This window comes from Oryctolagus cuniculus, chromosome 2 (genome assembly GCF_051225735.1).
Source record: "Oryctolagus cuniculus isolate XC-2025 breed Fujian yellow rabbit chromosome 2, ASM5122573v1, whole genome shotgun sequence".
Taxonomy (NCBI): domain Eukaryota; kingdom Metazoa; phylum Chordata; class Mammalia; order Lagomorpha; family Leporidae; genus Oryctolagus; species Oryctolagus cuniculus.
Window position 1 is genome coordinate 34,445,594 of NC_142868.1, and position 10,581 is coordinate 34,456,174.

At 49.1% G+C, this 10,581-nt stretch overlaps 1 protein-coding gene across 13 annotated transcripts in view; it reads right to left on the reverse strand.

Annotated features, from left to right (window-relative positions):
• The window catches only part of RBM47 (RNA binding motif protein 47), a 171,106-nt gene that overhangs the window by 74,743 nt on the left and 85,782 nt on the right, over window positions 1-10,581 (reverse strand). For 2 of the 13 annotated variants that reach the window (XM_051830883.3, XM_017350810.4), the window contains exon 1: window positions 5,318-5,473. The exons of 9 other annotated variants lie outside the window; for them this stretch is intronic. The gene's annotated coding sequence lies outside the window, so the exon portion shown is untranslated. Of the gene's footprint in view, window positions 1-5,317; window positions 5,474-5,793; window positions 5,934-6,712; window positions 6,841-10,581 lie in introns of those variants that run through there. 2 more of the 13 variants (XM_070068135.2, XM_008275293.5) reach the window with 2 other exon arrangements.

Below are 10,581 nucleotides of genomic sequence, written 5' to 3' on the forward strand. Positions count from 1 at the left end.
TGCTCTATTTCAATTTTCTCATATACAAAATGGGCAGACTTAACATTTCATTTCAAAAAAAGTACACATGGGGGCTGGCACTGTGGCGTAGTGGGTAAAGCCACTGCCTGCGACTCCAGCATCCCATATGGGCACTGGTTCAAGTCCTGGCTGCTCCACTTCTGATCCAGCTTTCTGTTATGGCCTGGGAAACCTGAATGGGTCCCTGCCACCTGCATCGAAGACTCGAAGGAAGCTCTTGGTTCCTGGCTCCCCCAGTACTGGCTACTGAGGCCATCTGCAGAGTGACCCAACAAATGGAAGATATTTCTCTCTTTCAAAATAAGTAATAAATAAACTTTTAAAAATAAAAATTAAAAAGCAAACATGAAAATTATGAGAAAGCTTCAAGTAAGTAAGTATTTAGGTATTACAAGACACCGTTTCGTGGTTGTTCAAAAGAATTGATTCAAAGCCATCTGCAAGGCTTTCTACAACTGAGAAGAAATAAGCCTCTGTCACAGAGAAGGTGGGCATCCCTTGCTCCTCCCAGGAGTGACTCACAAGGCCTGAGACAAGGGCAGGGCGCTTTGTGCATTGCACTGGGCCAACGGGGAGCAGCCCTCCGGCCTCACTGAAATGCCAGCTGTCTACACACACTTCATATTAATGCCAGTTGGGAACAAAACCTGGCCTTTAATTGGCAATTAGAAAACAAACCTGAAGGGTATATATTCCCTTTTTTTTTATGATTCCAAGTGAAGGACACTCTTCTGGGCAACTCGGGTAACTTTTCTGCTCTACCCATTTGGCAGGACCGAAAATCAAGGCAGGCAGTAATGAAAGGTAAACTTAGGAACTTAAAGCCTCCATCCCACCTGGACCCTGCTCATTTCCAAGATGTACAGTCGCATGAGAGCCTGTGACACCCGGGGGTTGGCGTGGAAGGCCTTCTGCACATTAGAACTGCAAGTGCTTTCTACAACTCTAAACACATGAGCTTTGACTCCCAGGAAAGGCCACGGGAAATCAGGTTTGAAATTTACTCAGCCTTCCTGTGGTGACTAAATATGTCTTTAGGATACTTACTAAAACCTAATCCTAAAAAGAAAAAAAATAAAACCTCAAAAAAACGGGGACCAGCATTGTGGTGCAGCAAATGTATCCCATATGGGTGCTGGTTCGAGTCCGAGCCAGACTGCTTCTACTCCCTGCTACTGTGCCTGGGAAAGCAGCGGAGGACAGCCCGAGGACTTGGGCCCCTGCACCCACGTGGGAGACCTGGGAGACCTGAATGGAGTTCCAGGCTCCTAGCTTCAGCTTGGCCCACCCCAGCTGTTGTGGCCACTTAGGGAACAAATCAACGGATGTAAGCTCGCTCGCGCGCGCTCTCTCTCTCACTGCCTTTCAAATAAATAATTTTTAAAATATTTTTTAAAAAAGGCTACATGCAGATTTTAGAATACATCACGTACATCAGAAAAATTAAAATTATTCACAAGCCAAATACAGAGAGAGAGAGAGAGAAAATGACTAATTTTCAAAACATAAACAAAGCTTACATTTAAAAAGAGAGAAAATGGCCTAAGGAAATCGGTGGAATCAGTGGCCAGCTTTGGGACAGGAAAAGCGCACGTCTACGCTGTTATGTAAAAGCTGCGTCTTAGACAATGGAGGTGGCACAGCGGTGACAAATCTGGCATCATCTCTCCCAGGCTGGGAATGCTCCCCAGTGTAACCGTTTTCATGTTTAGTTCAGCTCAACTGTCAGGCCACAAACGTGTCTCAGGGTCAGTTTCCGTGTGTGCAAAACAGTGGCAGTCGCCTCCTAGGGTGATGGTGTCAGTTAAATCAACAGCCGCAGAGCGCTGAGCAAACACACTCCCAGAAACAGACCTCTCTCCTTCCACCTTTGCAGGTGCTAATGCTTGCATCTCGCCCTTTATGAGGTCACTTCCCTTGAAAGAACTGGCATACACAGAACGATTTTCAGCTCCACGGTGGTCCTTCCCATTTCTGAAAATGCCTTCCATTGTGGTCTGGTCTTACTAAAGGGACACTAGTGACCAAAGAATAAAGGAAAGCTCCGTGGACCGAAGTGGATGAATATCACAGACATGAAAGTGTCAAGTGAGGGAGGTCAGGTACAAAAGAGCAAATGCGGTAGGATTCCATTTCTGTGAAGTTCAAGAACAGCCAAAGCTAATCTATGGTGACATTAGTCAGAATAATGGTTACCTTGGGGGCGGGGGAGGGAGCGGCAGCCAGGAGCCCTCTGGGAAATGGAAAATGTCCCGGACCTTGATCTGGGTGGTGGCTACACAGGTGCATGCACATGGACAAGTGCATTGAGCTGTATACTTAAGAGGTAGGAGTTTTACTGCCTTTACACTACACCTCAAGACATGTTCAATAGTGTATTTTCAGAACATTTATTTGACTTCATTTCTTCCTCTGATGTTTTCTTCCAGCCCTTTTCACATTTACATGAAAATATTTCTAGAATGATCTGTACTCCCCTCATCATTTTAAACAGAAGCTACGCAGAGCACCTTCTTGGCGAAACAAGGTTATCCTTAGAAACTCCCAAGGCCAAGTTCAGCAGCCATTGCTTCCACACTGGACGGCAGCAGGTTTGGCTCCTGCATTGCTACCTGTTGCTATTCCTCACTGACACACGCCCAGCCACCCTGCTCTTGTTTTCTCTCATTTATTCAGATACAGGTGCCTATTTTTTGAGCGCCTAAAATGTGTTAAGCACTAGAGATAGAGTGGTGAACACAACACATGACTCACAGCCTAAGGGACTTTACATTTTATCAAAGGAGACCAGTAGAAAGCAAATCTACTGCATATCTCGCGGGCAGAGGTACAGAGCCTAACTTGGAAAGTCTGCAAAGGTCACTTGGAGGAAATATCTAAATCTGGGGGGTCATGACCAGGCCCAGAGGGAGGCCTGAATAAGCACTGAACGAACGAATGAATGAATGGCCGTTAGTGCGGCAGAGAGGACAAGAGTTCTGGTTTGTTACGCACTGAGACCCTAACCACAGACGTTCTTGAAAGTTGTCTACACAGAGACGAAGCAGCCCCTACCAGGGGCCCTGCCTTACGGAAGACCTTCGGTTGCTAGACAATTAAGGCAGCTAATTTGTACGTCTTCAGTTTTTGATCTCAAAAACACTACCAGTCACAGACAGATGGCTCCACACTGCGTGCGTCCTGACCCCGAGCTCTCACGACTGTGACATTTCCGGCAGTCACCAAGGCTGTCACCCACCCAGTGCCTGAGAGGAGCCACAAAGGTCAGAGCAGGCCTGCCTCTGGGGGTGTTTCTCATGCACCGTAAAAGACCATGTAAAGTGGGGCCCCCGCTGCGCCCCCAGAGATTTCACCTTGGTGACAGCCACCATACCAGGAAGAACCTGTGGTCTAAAACACAGAAGCCGATAACCATCACCCTTGTAGAAAGACCTTACTCAATCAGCCTGACATAAAAGCATCGTTAGCACGTCACAGTTAATTGAAGTGCTGTTTAAAATGACAGTTGGGGGTTCGGGGATTAACGAGATGCACAACTCGGTCCATCAGATTGTAAGAACCCCCAACAACAGGTGTCCACACAGCCCGTGCAGATCTTGGTTTCTCAAACTCTGCACAGGACTTGGGAACCTGACATTTAGAAAAGCAAACAAAGGATACACAGAACGGGACCTTCTTGACAAGACAAAAGGAAACCAGGAACAACAAGTGTCTGGAAAAGGCTTCTTTCAGACTTTCGACCAGAGTCTTTCTGTCGCTGGGATAAAACGTGGGGCTGAACACAGCATCGTCCCACTGTAGGGGGCGGGATTCATGCACAGGCTCTGTCAGGGTTTGGATCTCGGTGGTGGACGCCTGCGGCCCCCCAGCAGGTGGAAAGCTTCACAGAGCTCAGGCTGGGGCGGCCAGGTGAACGCCAGGACTTCAGACTGCGCTTACTTCAGAGCCCTGTTTCGAAATCTTGAGAGCGAGCCACAGAAAGGGCAACGCACTTGTCTCAAGTTACACAAACTTTCAGTGATCAAGGGAGTGAAACGACTTGCTAGGGAACTCAATTTCTGGAAACGCATAGAAAAAGAAATCCAATCCGCCCTCTCTGGGGGGAACTCAACGTCTGTCTCCCTCCGAGACTGTTAGAGTTGGTTCCATTTGCCTAAATAAACAAAACCACAGAGGGGAAGTTTTCCCCATGGCAGTTTCGAATAATTTTGAAACAGAACTAGGAGCTCACAGAGAAAGCGGCCAGGGTGCCTCACTGCCAGCGACACCGGGCCAAAATGGACCCACACGGTGTTCTCTCCGCACGGTCATGTCTGCCGCAGCAGGGCAGCACACAGACCAAAGGTCCCCGTGCTTGTCCTGCGGCTCACTTACTACAGCACCTTCCCCCAACACTACCCAAGTCCAGCAAGCCTTTGGAGCTTTCCTTTTCTAGATTTTTCTATCAGCCACTCAAAACTCAGTTACAGGTTCTCTGCGTCCAGCCTAGCACTAGGAGGGTCCTTCGAAAGCTGTGTGGAAAAACTGAATTAAAAGACAAGCTTATCTTGGTGTGAACTTAAAATCCAGGCATAATTTTATATCGTGTGCATTTCCGCAAGCCTTCGAAGGAGTCCTCCTGTTGCAAATGATCAAACGTAAACATTTCGGACTCTGTATCATCCCTGCTCATATTTCTCAGAAACAAAATTAAATCCAAAGACAGTATTTCCCAAGAAGCGCTTCTTCTTGTCGTTTGTCCAGAACCAGAACCGTACCAGCTGGTCTGAAGCTGCTGTATGCTACAGACACAGATTTGAGGATAAGAAGTGGTCTTTATCGGGCCTCAATGTAACAGCGTGGGGGAGGGGCGGGGAGCGAGGTGGAGCAGCATTTTCAGGAAAGGAGAAGCCACCACTGAGTGCAGGATGAGTCACGGGCAAACCGAGGCACCTCAAGGTTCCACCTGCCTCCTAGAAACGTGGCACCTGAAACCGCGGGCGAAAGCAAACGCTGCCCTCTGAGGCGGCCAGGGTGAGAGCGCTCCAGCACAGGTGGTGGTTCCTGCCCCTCTCCCAGAACCTCTGCTAGACCCCGAAGGTCACAATTCCCCTGGGGCTGGGGCTGGGGCTGGGGCCGGGCTGGGCCGAGCCGGGAGCCCCCCTCCCCCGCCCGGGGGCCAGACTGAGACTTTCCAGAGAATTCCTTTCGGCCTCCCCTCACCATTCCCACCCCTTCAGCACAACAGGGGGCAAGGCTGATTGTGGATCATCTGAAACGTGAAATATTAGTAAATACAAAAGCACGAAACAAGTACCTGCCAAGCACCTGGCGCGCGCTCCTTCGCCGGCTCGCTCTCTCCTCCCACACTCTGGCAACGGAATGCCCTTCAAAACCATGGCTCAGTGCTTTTGGTAAATGTTTTACGAGACACTAAACAGCCTTCGGTCCCACCCTCAGAGCAAACACCATGGAGAGAACACAGTATAATGGTGGGAAAGATACCATGCGATGTACAGTCACCTAAAGGAACAGGCAGGCTCTGCTGCCACACTTCCCCTTAAGAGGAAAAAAAAAAAATAGAAAATTCCCAAATTTGTTGGGAGGTGGTGGCTGGGCTAGCAGGAAGGCCTTGTAGAAATAAACCTTGACACTAGAAGCCTAGACAGGTCTTTTTTTTTTTTTTTTAAGGTGGCATTACGATAAGCTCATTGTTCTAATCCCCAAGCAAGTCACCACTTGCTAACCTGAAAAAAGTGTCAAAGGCGAGAATTAACAAAGGGTGGAACTCACCAGCGAAGGCACAGACACGTGAGCACCTACACATTTCTCGGAGAAAACGCAACTCAGAGGCGTTTTTCATAAACCGTCTTCCACAATAACAAAATGTACTCCCCACTCTGCCTAGACCTCCAGTTCTTCACACTCACACACCAACTCCGCTCCGAACCAGAAGTTTTGCATTCCATTCAAGTTAACAATTACAACTGGAGGATAACAGAAACTTGCTGGCACCAAACTATTAGCATACCCAGAATGTCAGGTGCCTCTTGGTACCACCAGGGTTAACTAGATAATCAGAGGGTGTTCAGGAATCCTCCGCCTGCCTGGATTTACAGAGACTACAGATGGAGGTGGCCGCAGCCCTGGGCTCCGTGAGTGCACGGTACCTTCCTGTTCTCGGGGCCCTGGGGGACACTGAGAAGTGACGATTCATTAGCTGCCCTCGAGAATTACCAGGCTACTGTCTTGAAACCAAAGCCGCCTAGAGCAGAAGCAAAAGCTGGCTTTGGCTTCTGGAATCAGTCTCCCGCCCCCCCCCCATCTCTCTTTCTCTTTCTCTCTCTCTCTCTCTCTCTCTCTCACACACACACACACACACACACACGCACACACAGGTTAGCAAATAAGAAACACCCCCCCCCCATCTTTTCCCCAGCCCTCCCTGGGTCCTCCTTGGAGTTCTGCATTGCACACCTTTAAGTTGTCTGTTGGGGTGGAAAGAAAACTGACCTTGGACTTGGAATTGAGATGGTTTTTCCAGCTTCCAGCTGTGTGACTTGCAGCCAGCCAGTACCCTAACCCCTGCAAGCCTGTTTCCTCTTCTACAAAACAAGACCTTCCAGGGCCAGGGAAGCTACCTCCAAGAGCTGACAGCGCTCCCACTCGGGGAAGAGGCGTCACCTTTGGCTGTCCCAGCCCCCCCCCTTACCTGATGCGTGGGTCCCATGTTACTCCCCGGGCCCTCATGCTACAGAAACTGCAGGTCAGCTCTGTGACTCAGGGCGACTGACTTCACTTCTCTTTGGTCTGATCCACTTATCTTTTTGGGTGGGTAGCATAAATGACCATTTATCTGCTTGCTCTGGGTGTGGAGACAGGGCCTGGCCAGCCCCAGGCTGTCATCCCCTTTTGCTTTCACAACACTTCTCTCCATCTTGCCCTCAACATCATTGGCTCACTTGCCCTGTAAAGAAAGTCTCCTCTGGCCTCTCCACTTCCCTCTCTCTTTCTTCCCTTCCCTATCTTCCCAGAGACAGATGGAGCATGGAGTGTGGTCATTCTCCTTCTATTTCTTCTGTCATTTTATGTAACAGAGCAAGCACCGCAGTGTGAGATGTTACACAGATGTTTTTAATGCAGATTCTCCAGATAAGGGAGTAGAGATAGAGAAAGATTCAACAATTGGCCGAGGTCACGGAGCCACTGCTGATTGGACAGGGCCTGAAGCAAGGCGGTCCTGACATACTAGTGTGTTCTTGCTGCCCACCAAGGCTCTGAGCCCCAATCCCAAAGGCACTTCTTGGGGCCCACAAGTCCCCACAATTCCTGCCAAGTGCGGCCCATGTTCCTCCCAGGTTGCTGCTGTCCTCATCTCTGTCTGCTGAGGGAGTGAAGACTCCTTCAGAGCAGTCTTTCTGTGCTTGTGTCTCTTGGGTCAGGCACCTCCGGGACACCTGTGTGCACTCAAGCGCTTTCCACACCCTACAGCATCCTTCCCTGCACCCTTGGCATGGATTCCAGCTCCAGACTGCTCAGGAAGACGGCTGCTTTTTGATTTTTTTTAAACTGTGAATCCCAAGTCGTGCCTCAAGGAGTAAATGCTAGGGAGGCACAGAAGCCAGGGATTGGGATCTTAATGTGGTGACTTTGCTTTTTTTTTTTTTTTTTTTCGTATTTGCACAAGAAAACATGAACTATAAAGACAAGATAGGCAGAGAGCTAGGCCACACAGCTGACAGCTCTCAAGGAGCAGGTCCCAGTGGGAGTCCTCAGTCTACCCAAAAAGTCAGCCACAGGCACCCAGCAGCCTCCTCACTCCAAAACCCTGTTGCCTAAATCAAGATCCACTTGCATTTATTTTCAGCTCTTCCAAGCTCACAGCCTGTTTGGTCCTGTTCTCTTTTTCTCCTTGGTCTCCTCCCCTTCCCTACCTCTCCTTCCTTCCACCTTGTCATCTTACTCTAGACAATCTATGCTGTCCCCTTTGAAACCCACTTACGAACTCAGTTTATCCTGGGGGCCCTCGTTTGGCTGCAAAACCCAAAACTGTGAGGTCCTCCATTCAGACAGGCCTTCCCCAGTCACTTTTCTGTGCTCACAAACTTGAAGTCTGACTTTAAATCCTAGAGACGGCATAAGAACTTCCAATATTCTGGATAGGTCCTGTATTCAAATAGATTTCACACTCTGAGACTAACGTCTGTGTCCCTAAGACAGGACTGCGGCTTCTGGGAATACAAATGTTTTCTGACAACATTTCCCTCCTCTAGTCCTCCAGTTCTAAGTGGAGCCTGGCTTTGTCTTTGGTATGCCTGAGTGCAGGTGCACCCCTGGAAGGTTCCACATCAGAGTTCTGATAGGGCGGAGTATGTGACCTCTGGAGAGTGCTGCTCTTGTACTCTGAGCTCTATTCCTAAGCATCTGTCAGCTTTAGGGACCCACTTCTAGCCTGACGTCTGCAGTCTCCTCCAAAATTCCATGTGCCAACTACTATTCTGATCCCCATATCCCGACACAAATGAGGAAACACAGGCCTAAAGGAATTAACTGAGGTACCAATCGTGGGTGAAAGCCAAGTTTGGAACGCTCCAGGGCTCAGCTTCCAACACCTCACCTTGTAGCTCTTAGATGGACGCTGAACTCAGAACGATGGCAATCCCCATTGCATCTCAAATGTTAGTAAGTCAGTTTCTGTGGCTCCACTCCACTCTCTCCTGGCTGTGCAGTGTGCTAGCTGCCTCAAAGTGAAAACCCAGGTTGTCGGTACTGCGTGTGTCATGGAAATTTATCTGGAAGTACCCTCGGCATTCAGATGTGGAGCAGACTGTCCTAATGGAAGCTTCCTTGTGCATGACAACACTCCTGGGCTGGTTGTTCTAGAATGGGTCAGTGGTGCGCAGGCACTGAGCTAGATTCACTCTCAACACAAGCTGGGAATTTTGCCAATGAATCCGTACCAGCTGAAGCAAATGCAACCAGTGCTTGCTTTGGCAGCACATCTACTGAATCAAACGTAACCATAACTGTAAGCTAAGGCCCCTTTTTAATCACAGGATCACAACCCAGCCACTGGATTTACTTAAGGAGCTTGGGCTCAACAGTAAACAAACTAGAGAAAATTACTGTTATTGTTATTATTTATGATCCAGCATTGAGATAAGACTAGGTTCTCCATTGTGTCACATCAGCTGCAGACACAGAAACAAGCCTGCTGGCCTCCAGCTAGGGGAGGGGAGGGGAGGGGAGGGACACCCCCCCCCCCCCCAGTTACCAACTGTAGAAGGAGATCGACACAAGGGGGAGATAGATACTAGTTTTTTGTAGAACATTTTGAGAATGTTTAACAAAGGGAAGATTTCCTTTTCATATACTTTTTGTTTTATAAACTTGAATTTTTATTAAAGGAAAGGCAAATGACCTTGTGTACAAAGCCCAGAGTAATAGAATTTTGAAAATAAGTCAGGGCCAGTGCTGTGGCGCAGCAGGTTAAAGCCCCAGCCTGCAGTGCCGGCATCCCATATGGGTGCCAGTTCGAGTCCTGGCTGCTCCTCTTCCAATCCAGCTCTCTGCTATGGCCTGGGAGAGCAGTAGAAGATAGCACAAGTGCTTGGGCCCCTGCACCCACGTGGGAGACCTGGAAGAAGCTCCTAGCTTTGGATCAGCTCAGCTCTGGCCATTGCGGTCATTTGGGGAGTGAACCAATGGAATGGAAGACTCTCTGGCTCTACCTCTCTCTCTGTAACTCTGCGTTTCATATAAATAAAATAAATCTTTAAAAAAAGATTTAAAAAAAGAGAAAAATAAAATAAGTCTAGGGTGATAAAAACACTGAAAATTAGCCCAAAGTAGAGGATGGGACAAGGAGAAGAGGAAAAAATACATACAAGAGAGGAAAAAAGATGCCAAGACTTGGTGAAAAACTAGAGAAGAGGTTTAAGTAGGAGGAAGATCTGGGGAAGCCCATGGGCTCTAGACACCTGGGTGGCCAAGTAAGAAAAACTATCACCAGTGCATTTGGCCTCAGGGCCCACCTGGCAAAGCCGCCATCTGAGTTCAGAAACTGGCTCTGCCCCTTCCTTGGCCCTCGTGGCCTGGTCGTCCCTCCCACGTGCAGCCCCCTTATCTGCTCACTACATCAAGATTCCTCAAGCACTGACAGGCGTGGCAGCAGGAGGGAAAAGAAGAAGGACTAAATGAGATGCAGACATGGGCTCCCTCCCGAGCCGGCCTCAGATGACCAAGGACTGTCACAGGCCCTCAGAGCTTAATCTCGCGAATGCTGAATGTCAAGGAGGACTCGGCCAGAAACCGTGACTCATCAAATTCCCAAAGTCAAGACCAGAACGCACAGACTCTGGATCCAAGGACTCGCTTTCCTCCAGCCTGGGAAGTCATGGCGCCCTGCTTGCTCCGTGGCATTTAGACCCACAGGAGATAGGGCAGAGCGTGCTGCATCCTCCCCTCCAGCCCAGCTGGCCTATCCTGCCTTCGGGGTTCCCTAACACATACAGAACTTGGACTTGTAACCCGGTCGTTAAGCCCTGCCTTCGTGACATTTCATAAAGTAAGTGGTAGGCG